Source organism: Marmota flaviventris, chromosome 8, assembly GCF_047511675.1.
Source record: "Marmota flaviventris isolate mMarFla1 chromosome 8, mMarFla1.hap1, whole genome shotgun sequence".
Lineage (NCBI taxonomy): Eukaryota > Metazoa > Chordata > Mammalia > Rodentia > Sciuridae > Marmota > Marmota flaviventris.
The window spans coordinates 24,505,762-24,525,538 of record NC_092505.1 but is presented as its reverse complement, the minus strand read 5'-3'; the positions used below and the strand labels follow the sequence as shown (position 1 = coordinate 24,525,538).

At 36.8% G+C, this 19,777-nt stretch overlaps 1 pseudogene; it reads left to right on the top strand.

Moving 5' to 3' along the window:
* Positions 1-1,663: 1,663 nt before the first annotated feature.
* Positions 1,664-18,665, top strand: LOC114087800 (glutamate dehydrogenase 1, mitochondrial-like; annotated as a pseudogene).
* The last annotated feature ends 1,112 nt before the right edge of the window (positions 18,666-19,777 follow it).

Below are 19,777 nucleotides of genomic sequence, written 5' to 3'. Positions count from 1 at the left end.
TCCATCTTTCATTTCTGGAAAGTTTTCTAAGATCATTTCATTCAATAGGTTGCTCATTCCTTTGGTTTGGACCTCTATACCTTCTTCTATCCCAATGAAAAGTTTGGTTTTTTTATGACATCCCCTATCTCTTGGATGTTTTGCTCTTGATTTCTTAGGGTCCTTTCTGCATTGGCTATAGTCTTTTTGAGTTAATAAACGTTGTCTTCATTATGTGATGTTCTGACTTCTATTTGATCTAGTCTATTTGTAATATTCTCATTTGAGTTTTTGATTTGATTTATGGTTTCCTGCATTTCTAGGATTACTGTTTGATTTTTTAAAAAATCTCTATCTCCTGATAGAGTTCATTTTTTGCTTCTTGAATCTGCTTATGTAATTCATTTTCAAAGTATTCTTTCATTGTTTGGATTTGCTGTCTAATGACTTCTTTAAGATTCCATTCCATCTGAGTCAGGTATGCCTTGAGTTCTTTATCTGCCCGTTTTTCTGATGCCTCTAGGTTCTCCTGTAAATTTAAGTTGTCTTTCATTGTTTGTAATCCTTTTTTCCCTTGTTTTTTCATGGTGCTCATGTTACTTTCCAACTCTGTTTGCTGTGTTTCTGTTTTCTCCTATAAATTTGTTTTGGTTTTGTATAGCTCCAAGATCTCTCCTTTGTGTTGGGAGACAATGTTTAGAGATTTTGTATTTAATTGTGATTTAAGGTAAATTCATTAGTTTCATTGAAGGCCTAGAGATTTTGATGGCATATAGAGAATTGAGGTTTGAACTTAGGATTTTATGTTAAGGTCGGGCGATTTGATGGTATGGAGGTTAGTATATCTTAGCTTCATTGGGGGGTTGCTCAAATGCAGGCGGATATTAACAAGAGAATAGGCAGGAGTACTTGGGGGTAGTTAAGGGCTTAGGCAGACTATAGACCGTCTCGTAATATTGATTTATTTGCATTTAGTAAATTACATGTAATCGGAGTGGTCATGTTTGGGAGGAAAGATAGGAAAAAGGTAAGGAAGCAAACCAAGAAAGAGAGAGGGAGAGAAGAAAGAAAGAGAAAAAATATAGAAAAGAAAAAGAAGAAATGATAAAAAATTATAAAATAAAGTAAAATAAAAATTACAATTAAAAAAAAAATAAAGCATTGTTAGGCTTCTATTTTCTTTGTTTCCGGTAGCTGGAGCTGTGCCTTCTGGACCAAGATTTTGCCCTCAGGCTGTAGGAAACAATCCTTATGAGGCTGCTCCCTTCTCCCCCACCTGGTGTCTCTCCAATCCTGTTCATTTAGGTTTATTCCTGGCCTCTAGTCTCCTCGCTTCTCCCGCCAGACAGGCCTTCCCCAGTGTGATACCTCCCCGCAGTTCAAGCTACACTCTGAGCCTGCAGTTTCCTGGATGTGGAGCACGGCTATTGGGAACCGGCCCTCTGTTCTTTCTATTCCCTCCCATAGCCACTCCTCAGGGAGCTGGCAAGACAGATTTTGTTTTTGCCACTGGTGGGAGGGGGGAGTTGGAGGTCAGGTGCCTTTACCTTTCCCCACGCCTCTATTCACGCTCACTCTGATAATCACGCTCCCAGAAAGCCAGGGAGAGATTTTATGCAATTTCCCCGATATATGGGAGAAGGGCTAAATGTCACACACCTGTTCTATCGCTGAACTTGCTGCGATGGGGTCGGAACTGTTGGAAACTGGCGTCAACTCTCCAAGATGGTGGCCGCTGGCTTCTTCGGTGGGGTATCCGGTGTGTAGGGCAGATCTGGACTGTTTCTCTCCCCCCTCTCAAACCCAGAACTCAGCCTGGAGCACTGTGAGGGCACAGTTGACAGGACCCCACAGAATCCATAGCACCATTTCTCTGCGTTGCTGGCACATCCGCGCGCAGGCTCCGGCTGTGGGACAGGCCACTGATCAATCAGCCTGAAACTCCAGGCGCACGGTTCACTCGTGATTGAGCCGCAGTAACTGATCCTCGGGTGTTGAAATCCTTCCTCTAGGTTTCAGTGCACCCCAATTTTGCTGGAAATTTCTAACAAGATAGCTTCTGGCCGTTCTAAACTCGCTAATCACCTGCGCAGTGATGCTGTACATGGGGGTGACGCACTCTATTCGCCGCCATCTCATGGAAATCTCCATCTCTTTTCTTTCTTAAGAATATGATTTCCACCTTGCATAGCCTAGAACTTCAATTTGCAGCAAGGAGTGAGGGAAGTGGTAGCCCATGGGAAGTAGAGCTAAGCCACCAGAACCAAGGTAGTGGTTTCTCAGGGATAGCCTGCAACCAGTGAAAATGGTGCAGAAGATTGAAGACCCAGCTTCTGACTCAGGTAGAAATGCTCTGAAGAGCATAATTCTACATCCTGATGTAGCAGCTAAGATCTCTGTTGCAACCTAATGGGTTTACTTTTCTCTCTCCCAAACCTGCTTCTTTCAAGACTTCAACAAAATTGCTTCCAAAAGCACTCCTGTGGACTACCAGTAGTGTTTGAGAAGCTGTACCTTAGCATGTCCATGTCCCTTTTCATTCCTTCCATTCTTCCTTCCTTCCCTTCTTTCTTCTAACTAGACAAATACACAAATGATTTGAGGTAGCTTTTATACAGTAAAATAAATACATGATTAGTTAGACATAATGTCCTTCCTTCCTTGCAACAAAAACAATATTCATTTTAATTATTTATAGTTTTATTCTGAAAAATATGTAAATTCTATTTATAATTCAAAATATTTTTCTATAACTGGCTGGTTCTATGGCAGCTGAACTCAAAATTTTAGCTTAAAAAGTTATTTCAGTTAACTCAACAGTCTCAACATAATTCCTAAGCAAAAACTGAATTTTCTATTAACTTGTAACTCTCCTCCATTCTATATTGAAATAAATTGCAGCCTCTTAGGATTTACTGAACTTTCTAAAGTGAATTTTAGAAAGTAGAAATTAGATGATTTAGCCAGGTGCAGTGGCAAACATCTATAAACCTAAATGGGAGGCTGAAGTAGGAGGATCATGTAAGCCCACAGTTTAAGACCAGTCTGAACACCATAGCAAGATTCTGTCTCAATAAAAGGAGGTGGGGGCTTTTTCCAAATCAGCAATTATTTATGGATAGGAGAATAAATTAGGTTAGATTGTTAAATATAACACATTTATGAGAAAATAATTGTTGATTTAGATTGTAAAAGTAAGCTAAGCCAATTCAGACTTCCAGATGAAAAATGAATCTGTTGAAGAATAATATGATTCAGCCATTTGTGTTAATAAAATTTGGAGGCTAATAGCACAATGGAAGGTTTATAAATGATATAAGCACAGTTAAGTATACAGCTTTGGCCACAACTTGCTATATAAAAACAAGATAACTGAGTACAATGTTAAACTAGAAATATCATAGCTTGCCATTCATCTTTCAAAATAAGTTGGATAATGGCTATTTATATAGGGGTATAGCAGAAGAAATAAATCTCATATCACTGGAATTATAATTCATGCCTATTATAAAGATTGTATAGATAAAACAATGGGTGCTGTTCAGTAATTGTCTAATTCACTATACCAAAGTAGGTAAGGTATTCAAGTTTTTAAAATTGTACTTAAGCTTTATGTAATTTATTTAATAGAAATTTTTCCTAAATAACCTTAAATAATCAGTTTTTTTAATTATTAAAAGAAGGAAGATATGATCAATCATTTGATTTGGTCACTATTACTGGAAAACCTTTCTGACCCTTTTTGATGAGTCCAAGGTTGTTTTTGTTGTTTATTTTTTTGTTTGTTTGTTTGTCAATAATTGACCCAAAAACATTTAGGAGAAGTGATATTTGCTCTGAAGAAAATCAACAAAACATGTAACAAACTATAGAGACAAACTAATTTAATGTATGTAGTAGTAATATGCCTTGAATATACTAAACAAGGCACATATTTGCTTTTTTATAACTTCTTTAAAGGGGAGAAAATTGTATATGCTGTATACACAACTGAAGAAAAAGATCAGAGTTCTACCTTTAAGTACATGGGAGTAATAAGACATCTAGACCTGGGCTAAATCTCTACTGGTTTTCTTACTTGACAAATATCATTCAAGTCTCTGAACTCCATTATCTCCTCTATATGATGAAAAAATTAACATCTTCCTTGAAGAGCTATGAAAATTGGGAGAATATATAGAATGATTAGGACAATATCAGGTACAAAAAAAGTTCTAGTTTGATTTCCTTCCCCTGGTCCCAATTCTGTTATTAGTGCAGGTCTCAGCTTTTATTTCCCATAAATAAAGCAGCTGAACTAGTTCAACAATGCAGAGCCCCAGTATTATGACACATGGTTATATCATGAGCAACCAGGCAATGTTTTGCAAGTAGTTCTATCTCATAATAATTAAATTACCAAAACATACAAATAATTTTCTTTTAAAAATATACAGTTATCCCAAGTTTATCCTTATCAAAATGTGAAAATCAGTCACCAGCATTACCATTTGCTTTTATGTGGAGTAAATGAAGTCGACAGCAAAAATGGAGTTACTCAAAGCACAGTCTACCTCACGTAATAGCCTTGATGTGCCATCAATAGCTGGATGATTATGAATTACGTTTCTCAATTATACTTCCAACCGGATATTTCTTAGTAATTGTGTCTTTGTAATTTTATCTTTGTCCCTATGTTTCTAAAGGGAAAAAGATAAAGCTTGTTTGGGTTAAAAAAAAATACCTGTTGCTCTATATGTTTTACTTCCTTGAAAAGCTTCTTACATCAAAAGATTCTGAGAGTGTTATGAAATACAAGCTTGATCGTCTTCAGTGATTATCCCAATGAAGGAAATGTTTGAGCCACAGAATTACATCATCTCCTTGGATCTTTTCAGCTGCAAACCTGCTAAATTGTCTCAAACAAGTTTGCAAGTAAACACCCTTTGGCAAGAGAAACCTTTTCAGAAACTCTTGAGAAATGATTACAATCATTACAAAGTATTACAACTTAATATAGGCATAGTATAGGAGACATGAGATATGGCAAAATTATTGTTTAGTTCAAATGATAAAACACACTTTAAGCAAAAGGACTTTCCGGAAGCATGACATAACTCTATCTGAGGCAGAATTAGTGGTTCATAAGCATGACTTAAAATGCCAGGAATTTATTTTCTTATTACTTCTAAGCCAAAAAATCAGATCAAGGTGATGGCAGGGTTGGTACCTCTGAAGATTCTGTGCCTCACTTCCTTCTGAGACCTTACCAGAAATAGTTTTAATATTCATATTTCCATCGATATTGTCTTTGAGACTTTTTCTATCAAATATTTTCAGCCTCTAACCTTTACTACTCTCAAAACCAAAATATGTGTAAGCCAGGATTCTAAAGAAGAACAGTCCAGTGTGATTTATATGTACACATTAAGAGATTTATTTCACTGAATTAGTTTCTGTGATTGTGGATTCTGGGTTGGGCAATTTCAAAATCTGTAAGGGATGTCTATGGACAGGAACTTTTCAAGCTGGAGCTGAGACTACAGTCTACAGATTGAAGTTCCTCTTCCTCAGGGAAATGGGTTTTGCTCTTGAAGTGTTTCAACTGATTAAATGAGGCCCATCCACACTGTCAAGGGTAACTTCCTCTATGTAAAGTCAATTGGTTATAATTAACCATATCTGCAAGGTATACTCACAGTAACACCTAGCTCTGTTTTGACTGAATAACTGGACACTGGGCCTGGCAAAATTGCCACATTAAGCTAACAATTACATACACTGAAATGATAAAATGTATGAAGTATTAAAGTTGTTTTTTAGGTTATGAGACAGAAGAACATAAATGTATCTCTGGAACAGATTTGTTTTTTACATTAAAAATTTCTCAGGACAGAAAAATGAAAATGGGTTTCCAGGTCATAGTTCTACCAAAGCAAAGAATAGAAAGAATTATTTTAAGGATGAAAGAGGGGAAGGAGGAGGGGGGGAAGAAGGAAAGAGAAGTTATCATAGGATTCATAATTTAGATGATTCAATAACAAAAGGTGCTCTTGGACCTAGAAGCCTGGTTCAGATACAGAATATAACAAAGATAATAAATTTATTTCTCACATGGAGAAAGAAAATCTTGAGGAAATATCACATATTAAGAACTTAATGAGTCATAGAATGGGAGAGTGAAATGATGATTATGAGGAGCTGGGGTCAGAAGGAAATAACGGGGTGATGTTGGTCAAATTGAAATTTCAGTCAGGAGGAATAAGTTCAAAAGATTTACAGTACAGTCTCTTGCCAATAACAATATGTTATATACTTGGAAATTGCTAAAGTGTTTTCACTGGAAATAAATGACAAGTATTTGAGATAATACATATTAAATTAGCTTATTTTAGCCTACATGTTTACATATTTTGAAACATCATACAGTATGCCATATATTATACACACACACACACAATTTCTATTTGTCAAATAAATAATTTATTTTTAGAGCCTCCAAAAAAAATAGAACATTAAAAAATCTTCTAAATAATGCCCTAAATTTCCAGAAAGAAAAAAAAAGTAGCATAGTGCATGAGATCTGTATAATAAAATGAAAATTAAAATAGTCAAGGTGGGGGAGGCCATTTAATACATAGAAATCGTAACAACAGGCACTCTGCCAGACACTTCCTTCATGATAATCTAGAAGGCAAGAATATTTCCATTTTACAGAAGAGGAATCCAAGTCTCAACTGTACTAACTTAATTACTATTAATAAAAGTCAACATTCTAACATGTTCAAACATGTTCATACAAGTCTATGCATTGTCTATTGCTTCCAACAGTCTTTTTTATGCATGCTCACAATATTTATGGCAGTGGACATCCAGTGTATACAGAAGGAAAACTTCTTGACACCCAGCTGAGCACCATCACCAAATTGAGTTTGTCATGGCCTGACTGTTTTCATGTTGTTGCTTTCATTGTTGTCATTGTTGAACACACACACACACACACACACACACACATACACACCAAAAGAAGGATTTATACACTGAAAAATGAGTTTTATTTCCAAGCTGAACACTAGTCTCATTCCTTCATGGATAATAGCTGTCAGTATTTCTTAACTCTCTTTTTGCAAACTTCCTGTGAACATTTTTCCTCAGTACCTCTTTAATGAGCAGTTTAGCTAGCAGTTTATATGTATGTATTAATATATTTAACCAGTTCCCTATCAATAGGTTTTAGGATTTCTTTTATTTTTTTGATAGGTAATTAAAGCAGAATGCAACTTTTCATACATTTGAGTTCTGGTTTTGTTCTACCATTTCTCTGGGCCAGCTGCTCATCTAGATACCACACAGATCCTGCCTACTGCTTGATGCAGATTAGTGAAGAAATAATCTCTGGAGAGAGTTTTGCAGGTGTTCTAAACAGAGCATTAAGAACAATATGGGTAAGCAAGTATTTTGTGGTTTAGATGTTGCACTTACAGAATGGACCTTCATAGGTCAACCTCCAACCCCAATCAGGACTTAATGTTGTAACAAGTAACACAGCAAAAATGTGGTTGCCAAAGTTAAAAAACAAAACAAAACAAAAAGCCTTTTTAAAATCCTACTTTCTGAAATTTATTGAGCTCTGTTTGGAAGCCCATACCATCCTGAAGATTCACCTATTATTTTCTTAGTGGTTTCCTTGCCTTTGAGCACATTTTCTCTTGACAGACAGAGATCTAATTCGTATTTTATTGAATGGGTACTCAACAATACTCAGTAATATCTATTTTTATTTATATTTTTGGAACATCTAATAACCTGTTTTCTAATAGCACTAGAGTACAATTAATCATTATCATAGCACTATTATGCAATCCTTGCAAGTACCTATTATAGTTCAAAAACTACTATTCAATTCAGCTTCTTCAATAAAAAATTAACTCAGTAACAGAATTAACTGATAAAATGCTCAATATGTTTGTTTCCAATAACAGAAGAAAAAGGAAGAATTAAAAATGGGCTATTGTTTGGGCCAATACAATCCAAATGGACCCTTGATGACCATGACTTCTCACTCTTCAATAATTGTTTTGTTGTAGGACAGATCAACAACTTATAATCCACTATTCTGCATAACACTGTTCCACAAATGTTGATAGTTATAAGGACAAAGAGTGGGGAAAGGGTATTTAATATGTAAATGTGAATTATGAAACTCCAAAACAACACACGAATGAATTCCTTCTATTTTTTTCCTGTGGGCCACTAGTTTTTCCTAGCCTTCCAGAAATCACCAGAACAACCAGTATTCCGCTTCATTATGAATAACTACGAAACAACACTTCTTTTAAAAATCCTTTAAATAATATATAGAATGAATTATACCCAGAATTATGAGAACCGCTTTTCCAGCTCTTCCAATCTTAACGTATGTAACAAGTAAAAATGTTTTTTTAAAAAATCACTGAGTGACCTGTTAATTTTCAAAATATGTTTTCTGCCTTCATTTTCCAATCTTCTCTTCTCCATACACCAAAGTCATAAATTTATTTTTTGACATTTAAGCAAGAGGTTCACTATTCTGTTAGGCACTGAGTCCTCAAGTATCACCACCCCCTGATCTGTATTCTCAGGCCCCCTGGAAACTTACCACTTCCTAATATTTATCCCATAGTACTCTGAGTAGGCATTTATTTTGCCACTTGTTTTTCTAGATCCAGAGAATCTGGAGGTCAGAGACAAATACTTATTATTAGTATTAGTAGTAGTTACTGGATAACAAGAACTCTGCAGTCAGTATTAAATAAATGTGTTAAATGATAAAGGAACAAAGGTGTCATTAGCACTCCATGTTAGTAATGTTTTTGTCTGTGATTTAAATCAAGAATCAAAATCAAGCCTGTAGACAATTTCTAAGTTGATTTTTGCCAGAGAAGTGTTTTCATTTTTAAGCTAAATTTTAGTGTCTTTAGATAAGGCAGATACTCCTCTTTCCAAAGTCCTGACATCACCCATTTTTCTCTTATCTGGCAACTTTATGTCCACCTGTTACCTGGCTAACTCTTTCAGCAAGTGAGTATGCTACTCCTGGTCTAGATGTTAGGGGAGAAATGATGTTCATTATGTTTACAGGTATACAATGAGCTGCACATACAGGTTGCAATAATATGTATTTTTCTAGAAGTCAAAGAAGATCTGTGTACTTACATGAGGGAATTACTGAGAAAATAGATAAGAAATAATAGAACATTATCAATTTTTAAAATAAGTCATGTGATACAATGGCCACATGGTAGCCTTTAATATAATCATGCCACATCATTAATGCTCTAGGCAGAGACTGACATGGAAAAGGCCGACGGGAGTCCAGGCATGGACGCCATGATGGTTAGAGGTTAGAGGAAAGGCCTGATAGTGGAGAGACTCCCCAAGGAAAGCTGGAGACAGGATAGGACCAGCAGAGACAGAACCACATTCAACCAGAGCTCTAGACACAGAAGGGAAGGGAAAATTTTTTAAAGAAAAAAAAAAAAAAACTTTAAAAGAAGAATTTTAACTAGATAACTTCCATTAAAGAAAGAACAAAGAGATCCAGTAGAGCGCTTGCCTCACATACACAAGGCGCTGGTTTTAACCCACAGTACTAAACAAAAAAGGAAAAAGAAAAGAGAAAAATGCAAGTTTTAAGTAGCATTCTGAAAATGTTCTTCTCCCATTAAATAACCAATTAAGTTTTTCCAACAAGCCTATTCACTGCTGAGAGAACAGTTCCAAAAGTCATCAGGCCAACTTAGAAGTCATGTTCCACTAAGCAAATGGTGACACAATCCCAATTGCAGTTTTGTGAAAAATAGAGCCAAAGGACATTACTTAACAAATATTATTGAATATTTTCTCTATGTTAGGTACCACAGTGGATACTAGGGAAAAAGAATTGCCAAAAACAAGCTAGAATCCCTGCTGAGTCTGTGATACTGTGTCTCAGCCTTTTCTTTCTTTCTTTTTATTTTTTAAAGAATTTAACCTTTATTTTATTTGTTTTCATGGGGTGCTAAGGATCGAACCCAAGAGCCTCAACTGTGCTAGGGAAGCATTCTACCACTGAGCTACAACCCCAGCCCAGCCTTTTTTTTCTTACTACATACAATTGAAACCGAAAGCTCTGTCCCTGTCCCCAATGACAATCAATGCCAATTTAATAATAAAGACACGGTTTTGAGAAAAAGGAAAAATAAGGTTTTTTGCTTTGCTAGCAAAGAAGAAACACAGGGGACTCCTGTCCCAAAGGCTGTGACTGTCTCTATCGGGAGAGACAGAGGGGTTTAAAAGGAACTCTTCAAGGGTTACATTCCAGATGTGCTCTGGTAAGGGGTCCCAGGGTGGGTGTCCTGATGGTGTGTTAGGATTCACTTGTTCATTTGGGAGATATTCGTTCACTTCCCAGATCCTCAGCAGGCATCTATCTCCTTCCTGTAGTGGGTGTGTTCAAGGGCAATTAACTAGAGGAAGAAAAGATAACACTGTCTCCCTAATCTTGTTAGGGAAGGGGAGAGAGTAGAAAAGAGAAAAAAAAATATTTTTTTTAAATAAGCCTCAGGGCAATGAGGGCTATATGCAGAAGGTGAAGGGACCACTGTTTGTTATACAGTGTACATGTAAAATAACCATCCCATCAGTAATACCAGTCTTTACAGAAAGTGACTTCTGTGACTCTTCCCCTACTCTCTAAGAGTACATATCAGAATCTTTGAGAAATCTTTGCATGTGAGGTATTTTGGTAAGTTCACTTTGAAATTCTGATATGCCTCCCCCTAAGAATATGCTCTCCTCAGTTGAAAACCACAAGTTCAGGAGGGACTAAGAAATAGAAGAAGCAACAGAGGGTAACATATCAACTTGTCTACTAGATTTAATTCTAAAGTCATAGCATAAGACAAAAAAAATATGTAAATTCTCTGCAAAATACAGTATAAATGGCTTTATTCTGTAATATGTGTATATTATTCTGTAATACATGCATAGTAACATGCTATGTATTTGGTACTCTAAGGCATCTATTTTTTTAGATCATATTTAGAAATTATAGAAAACAACTTAAAAACTTTATCAAAATCATAAAAAAAATATCAACCTGTTAGATCTCCCTATTTCTTACATGCATTTTCATCTAATAGGGAAATTTTTTTCTATATACTTCCTCTCACCAATGCTTTGAACTATTTGCTGTAAAATGTTTATTCCTAGACTACTTTCAGAAATCCATCATCTTCCATCGACCTAATAACTTAAACACCACATTATTTTTCCTTGGGAAAGTAGAAAAAAGACAATCCTCAATTCACAACTCTCTTTTGTTAGGTATCCATAGACTGTTGCAGACAGGAGTGCATCCACAGCTGAACACTTTTGCTCCACCTTTTACATTTTCCTTCTTATGACAAGCAGATGTATTTGAATTTGTGTAAGTCAATGTCCATCTCATGCTTTTCCATTGTAATTACAAGACAAATTAATGGTGTCTACAGCAAAAGCTTGTAGAATGTGGTACAGATGCACAGAGGACAAAGCCACTGGCTCTTTTGGGGAGAAACTGGGAAAAGCATAACCAAAGAGATTTTATTTAAACTATGAAAGAAACTACCAGGTAAAGATGGCAGTGAAGGCAGGTGGGGCATTCTAGCAAAACCATAAATGAGTAAAATAGGCATAAAATATACCAGCATGTTTGGGAAATTAAGATAAGTCAATCGTCAAATAAGAAAGTATGTCAGTTAATATGAACAAACATACACACACACACACACACACACATTCACATCCAATGACAAGTTTTCTGGCAGAGTGGGGGGATTAATGTAAAATGACCAATCTCCCATACCTCATTTTGGGACAATTCTGAAAAAACACATAAATTCCTGAACTTCCTTGCTGCAACTAAAAAGTAGTTTCATTTTCTCCCTCTACCTAATTGTTTCTTTCTATCAATCCCTTTAAGTCTAATCCCTGCATGTATTCTCCAATAAAATTCCTGCATCTCCATCTCAAAGTCTGTTTCCAAGAATACTATCCTAAAGCAGTTGAATTCAGATTCTGAAATGGGATTTTAGAGGTGAGTCATCTGTCGATGGCTAGCGCTCAGTAATGCCTTATGGGTGGTAGGTGGAGCAATGCTAGCCTGCAGCACACCTGGTAACAGTGCAATTGTTAACACTTTCACCTAAGCTGGATGGAGTGAGAAGGGAAAACACTGTCTGGGGGCAACATTTATCTCAACCATTTGGGAGATTTGAAGGAAATAGTAATTATAGGGACTGTGGAAGAGACATCTGTTGCTAAGGGCTATGACTTCATTAGAGAAAAACAACAAAAAGTTGGAAATAATTAATCACCAGTTTAAGGTAATTGTGAAAGCCAGAGGGATTCCCTGGCAGTATATAAAGAATCTTTGTTCTACCATAGCTGAAGGGCAAAGAAAGCTAAGACCTTTCCCAGAACTGAATTATAAATGTAGCAGAACTCCAGAGAAGGTTAAATTCTAATGTAGGCAGTTCTACAATGCCAAGACTAGTACCAGGATTACTAAACTTGAAATGGGAATGTTCAGGTCTTTGCACTAAAAAATCTTAAATACCCAGATTTTCTTGAACGTTCCAGACCCTCAAGAAATGGTCCATTTCTCCTTTTTTAGAGACTAGAGCTGCCTACTTTACTTTTAGATGATACAGAAGCATCTACCTTTCAAGACAACACTTGGCCCTCTCAAAATGTACTCCGAAATTTCAAGTTAATGTTGATTTTTCAGGAACTCAAAGTCATTTGGGACTTCATAACAGAGTACGGCATAGGGTAATAAGTAAATCCACCATGCAACAGGAGGTGGAACAATCCAGTCATCATTACTTCTATCTTTCATGTTACATTAGAATAGATACACTTGGTAGTTAGCAGACCCCAGGCTGACCCCTGGTGAGTTGCTTGACTTTGGAAGTAATAGCTATTATTAAGATACCCACTGTATGCCTCTGTCAAGATTTTATAGTAAGTAGTTAGGCTGGTGCATGATCTGAGAAGGTCATGGTAATCAGCAGTCATAGCTCCACAGGGTGAAAGTGAGGACCAAAGCCACTGAGACTAAGAAAGGTACTAATCAAGGGTGATAAGGGTATAGAATGGGTAGAAGCAAGACAGCATCTGTTGTAGCCTCCAGAACAGAGACAGCATTAGGTCTGTTTTCCATTATATATTCAAATGATAGTATTTTGGATATAATCTTTAAAGAAAATATATTATTAAAATAATTTTAACTTTTTCATTGTGTCTACTTGGAATGTTAAAATAACATGTGGCTCGTATTTGTGGATTGCATTATATTTCTATTGAACAGGTTTGCTCTCCAATATTTGCATGCAAAAAAAAAAATCACTCCTTGTTGGTTAAAACCTCTAACCAATAAAGGACCTTAGATATCTAAATACATATGATATAGCTCATAGAGTAAAAGCTACTTAGATGCTCATGAGCTTCAGGGAAATAAAGTATACAATGTAAGCTAATGAGAAACTGAGAAAGGAAAACATCCCTTAAGCTCATTCCTTTCTCCCTCTTCAGAGGATAGTATAAACACCTTCCATGAAACAGGACATGGAGGCTACACAGATTTGCCTATTTCATATTCATAATTTTCATAATTTTATTTCACAATTTTAAAATATCATGGGAATCTTTCCTAAATGTATTATCTGAACTCAAAACGTATATCCATATCACTCCATCCAAAAAATACCTGTGCAGCAGTTGGACCTTTTCATCTCTACAGGGCTACATGCATGGAGGAAATGCCTCTTAAAAATGAAGCTCTAAGATAAAGCCATTGCATTTTAGAAACTAAGTTTGAAATAATGGCATAACCACAATATTCAGTCATCCACCATAAAATTATCTGCTGCAATCTCCACTCTGGATGTGGATAGCTAAGTAGCAATATATAAACAAACAACATCAAAGTGCCTTTTTGGCTAACTGCCACTCTGCCACTTCTGAACTGAAGCCAATTATAATGACATCACTCTAGCCTCATGTCCTTTATTGACCTTCCTACTTATGTTGCCAAAATGTATTAAATTTCTTCTCCACAATTTGTCTTTTTCCCTTTGTCTTTCTTTCTTTAAATAATGACTTGACATCACTTGACCTCAACCTACAATTTTGGCTGATAATATCACTGAGCAATTCACTTACATAAATGGCCTTGGATAATCATCTGTGGTGTCATAGAAAACTCTTTGCAAGAAAAGATTGAATTTATATAATAGGGAACTAAAGAGAATTCTTTTAAATATACAAAAACACCACACCTCCATTTGGCAGGTAAGATGGGGTGTTCTGTCAAGCTGTAGAACTCCAATTTCCATGGTACTATAATTATCAAAATTTATGTTAGTAAACCCATCTGCACAGACTGTTTATTTTTATTATTCTTGATGTAAAAGTCACTTTGTCCACTAAATTGAAAATGAAATTGGTGTTCCAGTAGCTCAAATTTTTAAACATGATTAAACTCTTGGTTGTGTTTGAATATCCACAAATATAAAGAAAGAAAAATAAAATAATTGTTTACTTGGAAGAAAATTAATCTTTTTGAAACATTAAAGGATGAAGTTATTTTTCTGAAAAAAATGTAGCCAGGTTAATATTTCCTGATAAAACAAATATGTAATAAAATGTAAACTAGCCTATGTTCTAATATTGAAACATTATCTATGAATTAAGTAAAATATTTCCACAATATTGTTCAAGAAGGAAGATTTTTTTCTGATTTTAAAAAATAAAAATTAGGGCTGGGGGTGTAATTAAGCAGTTGAGTGTTTGCCTAGCATGCACCAGGCCTGGGTTCAATTCCTGAAAATAAAAAGAAAAAAGAAATTCTCTACACAGTTATTTAAGAGGCTCTGACTGATCCTTACCTTTCCTTTATTGTGCCATCAATGTTTAGCAGTATGCCTGGCACATATTTTGTATTGATTTATGCACTCTGGATGATCTAATAATTCCACTTTTACAAAGCATTAACATAGATTAACATAGATATTGTATTACATTATATTATTTTGTATATTGTGTTTGACTATAGAGTCAAATACCCTCAGTTTAAGTCTTGCCTCTGGCATTTCCTGGTACATAATTTCTTCTTCATTTTTTCAACTGAAAAATGGGTATACTAATAGTCCTGCCCCACAGAAATGTGATAAGGAACAATGAATTGATGCACATGAAACTTTTAGAACAGTGTCCATAACAGAACCTAATCAATCACAGCTATTATTAAATAGCAGTCTTTCTTTGTACTGCAAAATTTACAAGTCCTTTTCACATACAATGTTCAGAATCTCATAAAATCTCCTGACCCAAGGAAGACATGTACATATTATTAGACTAACTGAAGGTTGAAGAAACCAGGGCCCAGGGTCACACCACCAGAAAGGAGCAGAGGCAGAACTTTAATTCAAGTTTTTTTTCTGAATTTCAAATTCTTTCCTCTACATATAGCTGAAAGGAATTCTTTGGCTGCTTCACCTAATAGTTTGTAAAACGTAAGCATAGATATTGAATAATTATGGTAGGATTATTGTCATTTACTCCTTTTAGTGACTAGATTGTGGCAGAGAAAATAGACGTGATGATTAGTTTCTTATTTTTTTCAGGGTCTATTCAATTGAACATGGATGGGTCTTTCAAGTACCATTTTTAAACACCATTTTCAACACCATTCTTGCTGAGTACCATGACACAGGTACTGCCTGCCTTCAGAACTCATAACCTAAAGGAATTGGTGAACATGTACCTGTACCTAAATTACATGTAGAGGTGCTAGAGGGGTGTCAGACAAAAGAGAAATCTGAGAAAATACTGTGATATTTAATAGATTGCCAGAATTTGGAAGACCCCTGAGACTCCTTCCTAGGAAAAGTACTTGTCGTCTTGGACTAATGCATGTAAGATCAGTTGGCCTTGTTTTCATCTTTTATAAAACTGAAATATGGATCTCTAAGATAAATTCCAGCTTTATATTATTATTTTATACTCTCATACACCATTGGAAGAGGGTAAATCAAAAAAATATTTTTGAAGAACAACTTATAAAATTGGAAAACCACATGCACACTGGCCCAGTGGTTTCAATGAACCACTTACTCCATCTTTATTAGGACTGGTACAGCCACCTTCATATCTTATCTGAACTACTGTAAAAACCTTTTTCCTTGCTCCCCTGCTCTCTCCAATCCCCTTCAACCCATTCTTCATACAGTGACAAGAGCAGTCATCTTAACACACAAATCAGACTGTACCAATTCCTCCTTAAAATCCCCTAAAGACTTTCCATCACAGGGAAGAAATCAGGAGAAAAATCCAGATTCCTACCATGACCTACAAAGCTATGGGGAATTTGTCTCTTCTTTACTTCCTTCCTTCCTTCCTTCCTTCCTTCCTTTCTTTCTTTTTTCTTCTTTGGTACCAGGCATTGAACCCAAGAGTGCTTCACCACAGAGCCACATCCTGCACCCCCCCCCGTTTTTTTTTTAATTTTTTGAGACAGGATCTCACTAAGATGCTTAGGGCCTCACTAAGTTGCTGAGGCTGGCTTTAAACTTTGAATCTTCCTGCCTCAGTCTCCTGAGCCACTGGAATTACAGGAATGTGCCACCTGCCTATGCTTCTATCTTAGTCATATCATTCTCTCACACACACCCTACAGTGACCATTCTGATCACCTATTTCCACAACAGGGCTTTACCCAACTGTTCTATCTGCCTCAAAAACTCTCTACATCTGTTGAAATTTCAACTTAAATGCCATCTGTTCAGTCTGAACCTGACAACCCAATCTAAAGGGACTACCTAACCAATCTCCAGCATAACGTTCTCGCTTTAATTCTCTATACTGCACTATTACAATGTAATTCATTCCTTATTTACTTGTTCAATATTTCATACATTCATTTTTCAACATTTCATTTTTCAACACATATTTTTCAATATGTGCTTGTTGGCACATATTTAGTATTTATTTCTTTGTTTTTCCACTCCCTCCATCCACTCCAGAGAATTTAAATTTATAAGAACAGGGAGTTCCCTCAGTGCTGGGCCTCCCAGGCAGCCTCTGGCCTCTACTCCACTGTGTAGTGCTGCCTGGGCGAAGCGCGCTGGACCCGCTATCCTGGGCTCAGCCGGTGACATCTGGGCTGCACTGCTGGGTTGGTCACGCGGGCAGCCCGCCGCCTCCCTGCAGCCAGAGCTCACACAGCCCACCCAGGGCCACTACAGTGAGGGTACAGCTGACCTTGAAGACACCCCCAGCTTCTTCAAGATGATGGAGGTCTTCTTCCACCATGGCACTAGCATCATGGTGGATACACCCTGCAACCATGTGCTGAGCCTCTTCTTCCTCATTTGGCGCAACCAACGTTCCTGGAGGTTATGGAGGGCTACTGAACCCCAGCACAGCCAGCACCGCACGTTCTGCAAGGGAGGTATCCTTTACAGCACGGATGTGAGTGTAGATGAAGTAAAAGCATTGGCTTCTCTGCTGACTTGTAAGTGTGCAGTGGTTGATGTGTGTGTTCTTTGAGGGTGCTAAAGCAGGTGTTCAGATCTATCCCAAGAACTATACAAATAATGAATTGGAGAAGATCACAAGAAGGTTTACCATGGAGTGTGCAGAAAAAGGTTTTACTGGTCCTGGCATTGATGTGCCTGCCCCAGACATGAGCCCAGGCTAGCGGGAGATGTCCTCTATCACTGTCACCTATGCCAGCACCATAGGGCACTATAATATTAATGCACATGCCTGTGTTACTGGTAAATTCATCAGTCAAGAATGCATCCACAGAGTCATCTCTGCTACTAGCCTGAATGTTTTCTATGGGATTGAAAACTTCATTAATGAAGCTTCTTACAGGAGCATTTTAGGAATGACACAAGGATTTGGAGATAAAATATTTGTGGTTCAGGGACTTGGTAACATGGGCCAGCAGTTTATGAGGTATTTACATTGTTTTGGTGCTAAATGTATTGGTGTTGGTGAATCTGATGGGATATATGGAATCCAGATGGTATTGACCCAAAGGAACTAGAAAATTTCAGATTGTCACATGGATCAATTCTGGCCTTCCCCAAGGCAAAGGTATATGAAGAAAATATCTTGGAGTCTGCCTGTGAAATGCTGATCCCTGCTGCATGTGAGAAGCAGTTGACCAAATCCCATGCACCCAGAGTCAAAGCCAAGATCATGGCTGAAAGTGCAAAAGGACCAACTACTCCAGAAGCTGATAAGATTCTCCTAGAGAGGAACATCATGGTTATTCCAGATCTCTATTTAAATGCTGGTGGAGTGACAGTATCTTACTTTGAGTGGCTGAAGAGTCTGAATCATGTCAGCTATGGCCGATTAGCCTTCAAATATGTTCATGTCTGTTCAAGAGTGTTTAGAATGAAAATTTGGAAAGCATGGTGGAATAATTCCTGTTGTACCCACCACAGTGTTCCAGGATAGGATACTGAGTGCATGATAGAAAGACCTTGTGCATCTGGCTTAACCTATACTCGGAGCATTCAGCCATGCAAATTATGCGTTCGACCATGAAGTATAACCTGGGCTTGGACCTGAGAACAGCTACCTATGTCAATGCCATTGAGAAAGTCTTCAAAGTGCACAATGAATAGATCTTTGTTACCTTGTTCACCACCCTCTTCACCTGTAACTTTTGCTGACCTATCACAAGTTTAGATGTAACTGCAGATATCTTTCTCTCATGACACATTAAACAACGGACACTGTTCTCAACAAGTCATCCTGATTCAGCCTCTTAAGAAGAAAGGAATTAAGCTTAGAGGATCATGTACAATCTGATGAGTGTGAAAGTAGAAATTACCTATTCCAAAAAGCCCTTTAAGCCTTTTGCTTTAAAATAAGAAGTCTCTTCCACCTTACTGTGTTGCCTTGCTCCAGGGCTCTTCCCAACAGTCAGTGCTGTCACCAGGGAAAGCAGTCAAGAACAGTCACTCATTTTTTGTTCTAGACAAGTCTGGTATGTGCTGTAACTTTGACACATATGAAAATTAAATGTATGATATTTTTAGAAGGTGGCATGGTCCTCATATGAGTTAGTGATATTTTACATCTGCATAATAAATCAATTTTGCAAGTTAACAAAAATAAAAGCTGTCTCTTTATTACATGCTTCTATAATAAAATTGCCTTGAATCACTTAATAAGCCTAACCTTGACTCAAGTAGTGAATGCCTATAAACAGTAAATGAAGAAAGCTAGTATTTTTATAACATAAAACAGTATCATTTAGAGCTTATCAGTCAAGTATTATCCAGCAAAAATAAAAAGCCTGATGAAGTTCTGTCTTCATACCTGGAAACATTGGAGGCTATTTTTTGTTAAGATTATCAGAATTCACTAACTACCATTATGACACATAGTCCAAAGAATGCAGTAACCCCTTTATCAAGTTAATTAATTGTCCTTCCCTTTTGAAGATCTATTGTGTTGACCAATTGAACCATAATTCAAGTAGAGTGTCCCAAGAAAACCCACTGAGCTCCTTGTTTGAAGTCCAGCTGCTCTGAGCACTGCTGGTGGCCCTGACCCAGCCTGACTGTAAGTCCTCTCCTCATGGAGGTTTTGCATTCTGCATCCAGCTTCATGAACAGCAGGCTGAAAACAACATGGGTTCTAGTGTTTAGAGATTTTGGAGGGCAAGGCCTTTTGAGCAGTTGTGTCCCAATGAAGTGCTAAATATTTATGTAAGAATGAGTGCTTTTTT